We start from the raw sequence: 12,864 nt of genomic DNA, 5'->3' as shown, positions 1-12,864 counted from the left end.
AAAGGAGAGGCAGGAGGGAGGCACCCCAATTCCCTCAGCCTAGCACACGAAGCCTTCGTGAAAACCGTGAAACCTTTGCCCGCGGGCTTTCCCAACTGTGCCTTCCACCGTTTCCCTAGGGCTCCTCGCCGGCCCCGCCCCTGCCGCGCCCAGCCCCACCCACATGGGGATCCGCTGTCCCCAGGGCTTCACGAGCCCGTCAAATGAATCCGACGGATTCCTCCCCAATGTGCTCCGGGCTTGGATAACGCCAGAACGTCGGGAAACCTTGAAGGAAAGACCTTGAGAGACGAGTTGTCAAGTTTGCAACACCCTCGACCAAAGAACACTAGGACTAAAGTAGGGAGGAAAACGAAAACCTCACTGCCGACTGGAAAGGGAAGAAGAGTTGACACTAACGTGCCTGATTAAAGAGAAACATATCCTGATAAAACAGTAAAACTTGGAAACAAGAATTTTGCACGAGAGAGAGTATATCTGACCTTTAATCCTGGATCCTGTGTTTTCACTTTTTGTCTGTTCAAAATATTAAGCTATGAGGTGCAAAGAAAAAAATTATCAAATATCTGTCAGGCAGGTGCTGAACTAAGTTTATGGACAGTATTTCTCCCAACCAAACATCAAAAATTATCTTTCTTCTTCACTATTCCTTACCAGCCTCTCTTTCTTCTGTGCTGCTAACACTCCAGTAAAAAGGGAGAGTTATTTCAAGTGAGAGAAAAGAGGTAAAAGAGAAGTAGGTAGTAAGAGAGCAGAAATTGTGGTCCATGTTTCCAAACTGTTTTCTTTTACTCTTTTTAGAAGAATTAGCAAGAACCTAATACAAACTAGATGACTAAACACAAAACTGGGAAGAAAGAGAATGAGGAGGTTCAAAGAAGGGAGCCCAAGAGGAGGAGGCTTATCCAACAACAGGACCGATCTGAGCAGGATGGACTCCAGGCATATTAAGAGGGTTCTTCTTTCTCTTCGTTCTGCTTTTCCTCAGGATATGCCACACCACGGGAAGAAACTGTACTGGAAGTTAGAATGGACTGGAAAATGTGAAAAAGTTTACAGACTTCTGAAGTTGCTCTGAAAACCCCCATCAGGCACGAGAGCATTACCAGTGCAACAAATGAATAAGACCAAGATCCGAGGCAAAACTGAAAAGTAACAGTTTCTTTGACACCCTCTTCCTCTTCCCTGACCCCAAAAACCTCTTTCCTGCAAGCTGCCTTGTCAGACTCTCCCACCAAAGAATGCTTTCCTTTCAATGGTCTAAGATTTCCTCACACAAAATTTCCATTTTCTAAGGCAGAAATAAAATCCGTGTTGACTTAGCATTAAAGCATCTGATCCTGCAGTGTAAATGACTGATGACTGGCTAAGAACCATGCCTAGTGGTAGTTGGATCCCAAAAGAGATAAATTAACAGAAATGGTATGTCTAATTGGGGAATCTGTGAGGCCACCTTGGTAGGGAGGGAAAATGGAGATTTTCTTTAGCTACTCTTTCCCTGTACCAGGCAAACATATTATGAAGTGCCAAATACTTTTTAAAAAATACCAAATTTTCAAGATTCAGCACTGGATCTCCTGGTGGGAGAGGTAAACTACCAGTTTTTTAAAGTGGGTTCTGCCTAACGTATAAAGGTCTAGAGATGTACTATCAAGAATCTCAGCTTATAAATGTTTTTATATAATCTAAAAATAATAATACTGCCACACCAATTCAGTGGCCCACTTTTGGTTTAACATCATGCTAGTATCAATACCACTTTTTTGTTGTTTGCTTTTTCAAGTAACTTCTTAAATGGTTACATTCAACTTTTTTGTTTTTTTAAGTGTGTTTCTCACGGACCTATCAGCTCCAAGTCAAGTAGTAGTTTGAATCTAGTTGTGGAGGGCGCAGCTCACAGTGGCCCCTGCAGGGATGGAACCAGCAACCTTGTTAAGAGCACTGCGCTCTAACCAACTGAGCTAACCGGCGCCCCAACATTTACTTTTAATTCAGTGTTTATCAAACTGAGGTCCTTAGTTGTGTGTATGGGGGGGGGAGGGTGCATGTGTGTGTGCACACGGTGCCAAAAAAATGTATACACATTTTAAGAAAAAAAAAACGTATTAAAATTGTAATACTAAAGATATACTGAGAACAAAAAAAACGAATATAAGTTCATCTGACTTCTGCAATTATAAGAGGTTCTCAAAGTGGTTACCATCAGTGTAATTTTAATAGGTTTTTTCCTTTCTCAAAATGTGTATAAATTGTTTTGGCACCGTGTGTGTGTGTGTGTGTGTGTGTGTGTGTGTGTGTGTGTATCTATCTTCCTTTAAAAGGAATCCTTGGGCGGCCAGATGGCTCAGTTGGTTAGAGCGCAAGCTCTCAACAACAAGGTTGCCGGTTCAATTCCCACATGGGATGGTGGGGTGTACCCGCTGCAACTCAGATTGAAAACGGCAACTGGACTTGGAGCTGAGCTGCGCCCTCCACAACTAGATTGAAGGACAGTGATTTGGAGCTGATGGGCCCTGGAAAAACACATTGTTCCCCAATATTCCCCAATTTAAAAAGAAAACTTTTTTTAAAAAAAGGAATCCTTATATAACCTGAACTTTTAAAAAGCCAAGCTAACTGCTAGAGTGAACACTCCTGAGTTTCACCTTGCCATTAGAATTCTCTCAGTTATCATAGCTTACCTTGTTTGTCCAGCCTAACACAAAAATCCTTCCCTTGGTTTTCTTTGGTTGAACTTTCAAAGAGATTTAACTACATATTAGGGAGATGAGAACAGATATTGAATGAAATATAAACAATCTGGCCTAGCAAGTACATAGTTTTAATCCCATTTACATGCACATTTTTTTATTCAACAAATATTTGAGTGCCTTGTGTATTCTGAGGATAGAGGAAAGACTGGTACCTCATGCACTGTTCAAATGTCTACACTAGAACCCCAAAGAGTTGGCACAATTTAACAGAGTCCACCAACAAGACAAACTATATTCCTTATCCAATCTATTGAGATCCCACCTTCTCAGTTCTAATTTCTACTAAAGACATCTCTCTCCCAAATAACTAGAAGAAAAATGACCTCACTCTTCAGATGAGACCCATCAGCACCCCTCAAAACCCCTGGTTTGTGGTCTTGTTTACAATACCTTAATTCAATGCAATAAGACCATTCTTAGAAGAGCTACATATAGACTGGATTACAAAAGAGGCTTGCTTTAGTTTTTTGGTGTTGTTTTTTACAAAATGTCTTTCACTGGCCATGAAAACTTGTGTGTTACATAGGCAGAGGGGAAAAAGAGGGAATCATAGTATACAACTCCATCTTTGCCTACCATTTAGTAGTGCACCTAAAACCAACTCATGTCAATTGCCAATATCTGAAATTTGGCTGCAATATCTGAAATTTGGACTAAAGAATTAAAAGTGGGCAAACATCCTACCCTTAAGGAGCTAATAATCTACCCAATGAAGGGATTTAAGTTTCTAAATCAGAGAGTAATGCTATTAAAAGCATGTTTTAGAAAATGTCTGTTAAGAGAAGGATGGAAAAAGAGGAGAGATGTGATGGAATGTTATCAATGTTCATTAAGATACACCATTCCTTCCTGTTGCCCCGTAGCTCAAGCCCGATTATCACGTTCCTTACCCTTTGCTTAAGATCTTCCCGATTCACTCTTCATGCCTAAGCTTAAATGTCACTTCTTCAAGAAACTTTCCTTAGCCCCAAGATCAGATAAGGTCTCCCTGTTGTATGTTCTGATAATACCTTGCATTTCTTTACAGCATCTCCCACAACTGTAATTATTGTTTAAACTATGTATCAATGAATATCTTGCCAACTAAACAGTTAGTTCCACTCTATTCCAGTGTGAGCACAATGCTTAGAACAGAGCAGACCCATAGTATTTCTTGAATAAGTGAATATGAAATCATAGGTTCCAATTTTCCAGGCAAACCCAAGTGTCAAATATTGATTTAATATCCAACAATTTGGGATTTGGAAAACAGGGTCATAATACATTTACTTACCTCATGTTATATAAGCAAACAAGCATCCAGCTTTGGCTAACACTTTCCAAGGGGTACAGTCATAATTAGGAAAAACTAGTAACACTGACTCTTATCCCAAATTTTTTCTCCTTAGAGGAGTGGATAAATATTGACAGGACAGATGCTTGCAGAGATAAGAATAATTTTCTAGGAAAGTCTAAGTACTTATTGCCTGAATGACTTTTGCCTGAATATTACCTAGAAAGTCAACAAAGGCAAAAAGATTATTTGTGTTGAAAAAAATGTTATAATTCTATAATTTGCCTTCTGGTAATAAAAGCAACAAGTTTGTAATGGAGACTGCCATTTGCATATACTCATCTACAAGAAAAAAAATTAGTAAATACAGTATCTTCAAGATGAAAGGACACTTTAGTAACAGTGAATTTGCTTTACTAAGATCTAAAGGGAAAACGCCAAAAATCAGTAAAATAAATGTTCAAACAGCTAGTTTCAGAAGGATTACAAAATAAAAAATAACAGGCCTAAAAGAAACATGCAAGTTTTCCACATGCAAGTTTTCAACTAAGCGTTTGGAAGAAATGTCTTATCTAAGAAAGCATAAAAGAAGAACAGGAAGTTTTCCTAATTAAGCCCAGAACAGCACAGATATTTAAAACACACATGAAAACGTATAAAAACAGAAACTAGTACTACTACTACTAGAAGATGACTAGGAGACAGCCAGTAAACTGCAAGGCTAGAATCAAGCAAGAATCAAGAAGCCTATGACAGAAAAATACATTGAAAATTTGTCTGCAAATGCCTATAACAGAAGCCATACTTTACATGAACGGTACCACTGCCTCATGAAAATGAGCTACAGTGGTCAACATAGCAGTTCCTAGACTACTGGGACATCACAAACCAGTAAAATATCCCAAAAGAAGAGTTAGATGACCATCATATGGTGACCAAATTTTTATATTACAAAGTATACCACCTACTATTACCATTCTTTCTTAAAATAATGGGTATTCTAAGACCAAAAATCTAGGGAGAACATATCTCGTAATAAATAAGTCTTTTATTTTGAATACATTTAGATAGATGAAATTTTACTACATTGTCCTTATTTTGTGGTATATTATTGAAAACTTAGCAAAAGGTATTAGAATCGACTGTTACCCATATAGCATGATCCCTGGATAGCTAAGATGTGGTCTTCTGAGAAAGAATAACATACAACAGGCCTGGGAAGGGGTATTAAGTCACCTTCCCAAGAAGTCAAGAGTCAGCCTCTCCTCATAGTAACAACAGTGGAGAAGAGAGTATTAGCCAACAGACATCCCAATCCAAACTACAGGCCAGCTACATGATTAGCAAGCTACTTTGAATGTGTATGTTAGGGGGTTAGGGGATGGCTACTGAAAGCAGGATGACAGCTTTGGCACTGTGACAAGATACTAGAAGCTTGGTAGAGCTACATGAGAACAATGTACTGAAACCAAGACCAAGGTCAGACTGAATCACCCATCTAATCACTCCATTCATAAGAAAAACTGGGATACATAGTGGCTCACGGTAGCAAAGGAAGAGGCAGGTCAAGCTACAATTAGCTTAAGCTGGGCATAAGGCATATCAGACATAAGAGAAAAATGGGGGGGGGGCCTCTTCTTTTATCTGGAAAGTAAACCTAATGTGTTTTTAAATAAGAAGACTGTAAAAGGATTTTATAACCTTTACCTTTAACTTTACTAAAAATGTTAGCAGTGATTTAAACATTTCCTCTCCTATAAAAGGAGAGGAAAAAGCTGTATTAAAATAGAGAACATAAAGATTTTTCAAGCGAGCTGAATGCAGTGCCTTATCCAAATTATCTTTATATAGATTGAAAATTATAGAGATTATAATACAGGGCCAATATTTTTCATCCCAGGATTACTTCCACCCAACACATTCTGGGTTACCTAAGCACAAGTAAAAGAAGGATATGCTCAGTTAAATATTTGTTAAGCACCAACTATGTGCTAGGCACTGACCCAGGGATTAAAACAATGAATAAATATAAATCCCGTCATGAAGCTCAAGTTCTAGATTAAGAGACAAGATAATAACATTGCAAAAGTTGTCAGCAGTTTGGAAAAAGCCTTTTAGGAACACTGTAGGAATGCACACAGCCTAGGGAATCTAGAAAGTTTACAAAGAAGAAGGGACTTTTGAGCTGGGTCTTGAAGAGAAATAAAATTAATGAGCGAGAAAAAGAGGACATTGCAGGCTGCAGCTATATAGTCAGTAAACAAAGAACTACAATAAATTATCCAGAATTTAGAGACCTGAAGATCTCTGCATTCACATCATTCTCCCCATAACTACCGTATTCCAGACACAATGACCTTCTTTTGGTCAAATGGTCTAAACCCTTTCCTACCTCAGGCCCTTGTCTCCACCTTTCATTTTTGCCTGAAATGCTTCCAGTCTCCACAAATATTTGCAAATCTTTACCTCGCTAACACCTCTTCGTCCTTCAGGTCTAAATGCCGCTTCCTCAGCGATGCCATCCCTACCCCCAACCTAATTCTCTATTACTTCACAACGCTTATCAATATGTATAATTATTTATAATTGTTTAATGTCTAGCTCCTACACAAATAATAAAAGCTAACATTTACTGAGCATTTTACACAGGTTAACTTTATAACCAATTAGCGGCACTACTGTTATCCTCATTTCACAAATGAAACTGAGGGAGAGAGAAGCAAAGGAATTTGTTCTAGGTCATGAGGCAGTACAAGTCAAAATGTGAATCCACAGTTCACACTTTTAATCCCTATGCTATAAACTTTGAGATAACAGAATAACTATGTCTGTTTTGTATATCACTAAATACTTAGGCCTGGTGCTAGATATTAAAGCAAGCATTCACATATTTGCAGAATTAATGAATTAGTAAATATTAAGAGGCTAATGATTAGATTTAGAGGCATAAGTGAGAGGGATAAGAATAAATGGGTTAGAGGCAATGGATGGCACAGATTCTGGACATGCTCAATTAAATGCAGCTCAGGAATACCTGTGTTTTTTTGGTTTGTTTCAGGTGTACAAAACAATGTAATAGACATTTACTTCCCTCACAAAGTGATAACCCTCCTCCCCCAGGAACATCTTAACTCACAACTGCTTAAACGATCACAGATTTCTAAGGAGAATATGGAGGAGCCTCAGGAGGCCCAGGAACACCCTAAAACAGGATATAAAATTTAGTTTACCTGTGTACTTTTCTGGGGAGAGAGATACACCTTTATCAGATTCTTAAAGGGGTATGTAATTCAAGTATTTAGAAACCATTTATCTAAGTGGAAATGTCATAGGCATTTGGAGATATAGGTATGAACTTTAGCTAAATACAAAGATTTCAGGGGCGGCCAGATGGCTCAGTTGGTTAGAGCGCGAGCTTTCAACAAGGTTGCCGGTTCAATTCCCGCATTGGATGATGGGCTGCGCCCCCTGCAACTAAAGACTGAAAACAGCAACTGGACTTGGAGCTGAGCTGTGCCCTCCTATAATAGACTAAAAGACAATGACCTGGAGCTGATGGGCCCTGGAGAAACACACTGTTCCCCATATTCCCCAATAAAACATTTTAAAAGAAGAAGACTTGGGAAGTAACTGAAGCCAGGAGTTTGGAAAAGTTTGTCCAAAAATAAAGAGAGAATGAAAGACCTCAAAGGGTTGTGGTCAAAATCCTGGGGAAATAGACATTTAGAAGAGATGTTGTAAAAGAAAAATCTAGGAAGGAGGAAGAGAAGATGTCTGCACAAAGTTAAGAGAAAAATAGGTGAGAGTAGCATCACAGAGGCTAAGGAAGGGAGAATGTCTCAAAGGAATAAGCAATCAGTCAGCAGGGCCTAATAACCAAGGAGTCAAGGATTGAAGAACAGAAAAATATGTTCTAAGAACTACACATAGTTTTGTAAGTTTGAAATACAAAGTATAAGTAGTGCAATAGGACATTCAGATAGCCAGGAAGTAAATGGGTATCAGGGTCTAGATTCTCTCAGGAGAGACAATCATATTGAAGATATAGATTGGGAAATCATCAATGTACTTGGAAAAATATATGAAATTGTTCAGGGAGCACATATAGAGGTGGAGCTCTAACCTGGAATCATCTGCGGGAGGATTTCCTACAAAACTCCTGAAACTGTAAGCAGAAGTTTGTGCAATGCACATGAGTCCAATTTTTTTAGGGAGAGTCCGTAAGTTTAATTAGATTTTCAAAGGGGTCTAAGACCTCCCCCAAAAAAAGGGTTAAGACCCACAGGAGCTGAATGAGAAAAGAAAAGGGTCAGACTAGAAAGTAACTCCGGAGAAACATCAAGAAAAAAAATCCAGAAGCTTATCAAATGGGATTAATCAATCTTAGGAACTAATATATACATAAAATATGAGCAGTCTTCATGGAATTCAGAAAAAGAAATTAAAATAAATTTGGGGGCTGGCCCAGTGTCTCAGGCGGTTGGAGCTCCATGCTCCTAACTCCGAAGGCTGTTTGATTCCCACATGGGCCAGTGGGCTCTCAACCACAAGGTTGCCGGTTCAACTCCTCGAGTCCCGCAAGGGATGATAGGCTCTGCCCCCTGCAACTAAGACTGAATATGGCACTTTGAGCTGAGCTGCTTCCCAGATGGCTCAGTTGGTTGGAGCGCGGGCTCTCAACCACAAGGTTGCCAGTTCAATTCCTCGAGTCCTGCAAGGGATGGTGGGCAGTGCCCCCTGCAACTAACAATGGCAACTGGACCTGGAGCTGAGCTGCGCCCTCCACAACTAAGACTGAAAGGACAACAACTTGAAGCTGAACAGCACCCTCTACAATTAAGATTGAAAGGACAACTTGACTTGGGAAAAACAAAAATGTCCTGGAAGCACACACTGTTCCACAATAAAGTCCTATTCAAAAAAAAAAAAAAATGGTATCATGAACGCTCTATTTCTCAAACTTTCCTGACTGTAATTCACAATGAAAAATACACTAATAACTAATTTTCCAGTAACTTGGAATAAAAACAATATGGCCCTGATTCTCTAAAATGTTCATCTCTGAAAACGGGGGGAAGAGACTGGAGTTTATAAAAAGTAGGTGATTTAAGGTCTTGGGCTTTGTTTCTGCTTTTTGATTGTTGTGCAATGTCTTTGATACTTAGGTATTTCTCTTTAACTTAATTTTTTCAGTTATTATATATACAAAAAAATTAATTTTTTTCTTTCAAGAACCAAACTTAAAATGACCCCTGGCTTCCCTACTTTACTAGTTGTTATTTACCCTTTATCTATACCATGTATCAATATTGGAAAAAATGGGGGGAAAGAAATGGGAGGGTAGGTAGATAAGATTCAGCAAGAATAGAAAAAAAACCAATGTCTCACAGACGAACGGTCCCTCTAAGAGTAGTATTTCTGAAGTGCAGACCCTAAAAATGCACAATTTAAGGGATCGAAGCTTGAGAAAGATGGACAACAGCAGACACAACAAAAGCACTTCAGTAAATTGGGTAAGAACAAAGATTCTGTAGTCACAGTCAATCCCAACTCTACCATTTCCTGATTGTGTGATTTGGGTAAATTACTTAATTTCTTTGGTGCCTCAGTTTCCTCATCTATAAAATGGAAATAATTTAACAGTTCCTACTTCAAAGAACTGTTACAAGCATTAAATGAGATATAAATAAATGTAAAGCATAGAGAATGGTACACATGCTACAGAGAACGGCACATATATGAAGTATAATCACAACTACGATGAACACTGCTGCCGAGTGCCATCCAACGAAAAGGCAGGGATCTTCAATACAAGAAGCAGCGTGTCGAACCTTAGTAACAGTGTGTGACGTTTCAACTTGTTCAGTGCAGTCCGTCGGGTATGAGGTACAGTTGAGAGAAGACGTGGTTTAAAGTATGCCATGGACATTTATAACGTTCAAATAAATAAATAAATAAATAAAATAAAGTGTGCCGTAAATCATGGATCACGAACAACGCATTCACAAAATGGGCAAACGGTTTCATCCTCCATCATGACAATGCTCCGTGTCACACATCACTTCTGGTGTAAACCAATTTCTGTCAAATAAAAACATTACGCTGTGCCCTCCTCCACCTTATTCACCAGATCTGGCACTGTGGGACTTCTGGCTCTTCCCCAATGTCAAAATGATTCAGGATACCAAGGCAGCCACAATAGCACAACTAAAATCATTCATGAAAGAGGACTTCCGGAACTGCTTCAGAAAGTGGTAAGAACGATGTGATTAAGTGCGTTTGAAGCAAGGAGAAGTATTTTAAGGGGGATTAATGACATGTGTCTTTTACTATAATCAATTTTTTTAATTTAAACATTCACTGTATTGTTTGATCACACCTTGTATAATCAATCATTCAATAACTGTTAGCCATTTTTGAATTCTTAATAAATTACCTACAACTTTAAAAAATTAGTCATTTTTTTAAAGCAACTATATAAAATACATAAAATGTTTAAAAAGATCAGTCTCAAAAAACTAGGTTTTGTACTTTCTTAGGAAACTTAAGAGCAATGGATTTAAAAGTAAAATTCTTCAAAAATCACCACTCTAATCTACAGAGCAGGAGTTGTGTCTTAACTTATATCACATGATGTATATGTATTTAATTAAGTATTTTTCAATAACTAAGTAGTACTTTATAATAACTGTCTCTGAGCCCTAAAATAAGTCTTTTACATTCATTCTGAATGTTAAGGTTGTTTTCCCCTATTCTATATTCTCCCACTTAATTTAAAATGTCTTTTAAGAAAATCAACAATTTTTAAAAGTTACCATAAAGTGTTCTGAAAACAGAAAATTCCATATAAATGCTGTTTACTACCAAAAATGGCAATAAAATAATTAAAAATCACTCATTTGTACACATACATTCATGAAAACATAAATTCACATTTGTATTTTTACCTTTTTAAGGTATTGTTGATTTGTTAATTTAACCCCCCTCTAAGAGTTAAGCTATTAATAGCCTCTGTCAAACACCCATTTTTAAAAATTAACAAAGGATGAACCATCACAACCACACACATACACACGAGAGGAACAAAGGATTATGTAGTTTTCACTCAGTCCTAATAAAGGATTTTGTACCACAGCTATAGTAAGAGTATGCCTAGCTTTCCTGAATTATCTCTGGGAATAAACTCCACCTATTTTCAATCTCACTGAACACTGTCCAAGCTTCCTACAGTTTCATGATTTGTTGAGACTTGTGGAACCATAAAGTTACAAAAATAAAAACTTTCTGTTATTTCCTATGCTATGCAAAATCAGCCTAGATTGAAACTTCAAAGTAAGAGCAACACATTCCATTTTTAAAAAATTGTTCTAGGGGCTGGCCCGGTTGCTCAGGTGGTTGGAGCGCCATGGCCGGCAAGAGCTGCTGTGAGCAGCCAACCGAGGACCAGCGACCAACTGCCTGGGGGTGGGGGGGCGCAAGGCTCATGATGCCAGCATGGGCCAGGGAGCTGTGTCCTACACAACTAGACTGAGAAACAATGGCTTGAACTGGAGTGGGGGGAAGGCAGAAGAAACGGGGGGAGATCTTAATAAACACATTTTTCTTATAGGAAAAGAAAGTTCATATTCATATATATTTTTTCACATAAAAAAACCTAAGATTAGAAACTCAGAAGTCTAAGAGCTCTTCAGGCAGTACACAAAAAACACAAAATTGTACAACTTTTTCTTTTAAAAAATAAGTAAAAATCAAACTACATAAACTCTCAATCACTCGTGTTTTTCTTCTTCTATGATAGCAATCCTAATATAAACTAGTGTCAATAGTATAATTTAAGTATTATCAAAATGTCATCCAGAATGATTTTTCCTCACAGACCTGCCTCCATCAAGCATGATTTTCCTCCAAGTAGACTTATTCTTTTGGGTTAAGGGAGAAGTTGGCAAACTATTACAGCCTACAGCCCAACTAGGGTCCTCTGCCTGTCTGTGTATACCTCATAAGCCAAGAATGGTTTTTACATTTTTAAATGGTTAAAAAAATGTTTTATGTTGTGAAAGTTTTCTACAATTTTAAGTGTCCATAAATAAAGCTTTATTAAAATACTGCCACACTTATTTACATAATTTCTACGGCTGCTTTTACAATGGCAGGCTTCAGTATTTACAAGAGACCATACATGGTTTTGCATTGTTGCTAAGAGCAGTCCAAATCCAGTGATGCAGTTATAACTTGCCAGCCTTCTGAGCACTACACTTATCATCATACATTTTTTACCAGTGTATACTCTTCAAGTAAAAACAAGAAAATAAAAGTGAGCTTCAAAGTCGTACTTTTAAATTACAATGGAGTGTAGGATAATCTTATCATATTAGATGGCAAAGTATGATGTTTATTGTGAAATAACACTACAGCTATGCTGAAAGAATACAATATATATCAACATTACCAGACTAAGCACTCATCACACTATTTCCAACTCAGAGGAAAACACAATCAGAAAAATTAGAAAATTTAAATAGATCTCATCACAGCTAAATTTCTTCACAAAAATAAAAATGAGGATGTAACCAATGTAAGCTTCTGAATGGCTCATTTGTTAGTGAAGCAAAGAAAGGCTTTTATCAATGGTGAGTTAATTAAATCATGCTTGAGTGTAGCAGCCAAAGAAATGTATTCCAGAGAAAATAACTGTATTTAAAATTATAGGCAGTTTTGGCAAGAATGGTAGCTGAAAGAGTTGAAGACATGGGTAACAATATTTTTAAAAACTATTTTATTCATCAATTAAAAAACAAGGCAAATGATTTTGAGTGTTTTCCTTGGCTCTTGATGAGT

The 12,864-nt window shown here is 37.7% G+C and overlaps 1 protein-coding gene across 1 annotated transcript in view; it reads right to left on the bottom strand.

Annotated features, from left to right (window-relative positions):
- MGA (MAX dimerization protein MGA) overlaps positions 1 to 12,864 on the bottom strand; it is a 129,069-nt gene that overhangs the window by 77,532 nt on the left and 38,673 nt on the right. The window lies entirely within an intron of this gene.

Source organism: Rhinolophus hipposideros (genome assembly GCF_964194185.1).
Source record: "Rhinolophus hipposideros genome assembly, chromosome: 5".
NCBI lineage: Eukaryota > Metazoa > Chordata > Mammalia > Chiroptera > Rhinolophidae > Rhinolophus > Rhinolophus hipposideros.
The sequence above is the reverse complement of the archived record's forward strand: the minus strand, read 5'-3'. Positions and strand labels throughout refer to the sequence as shown.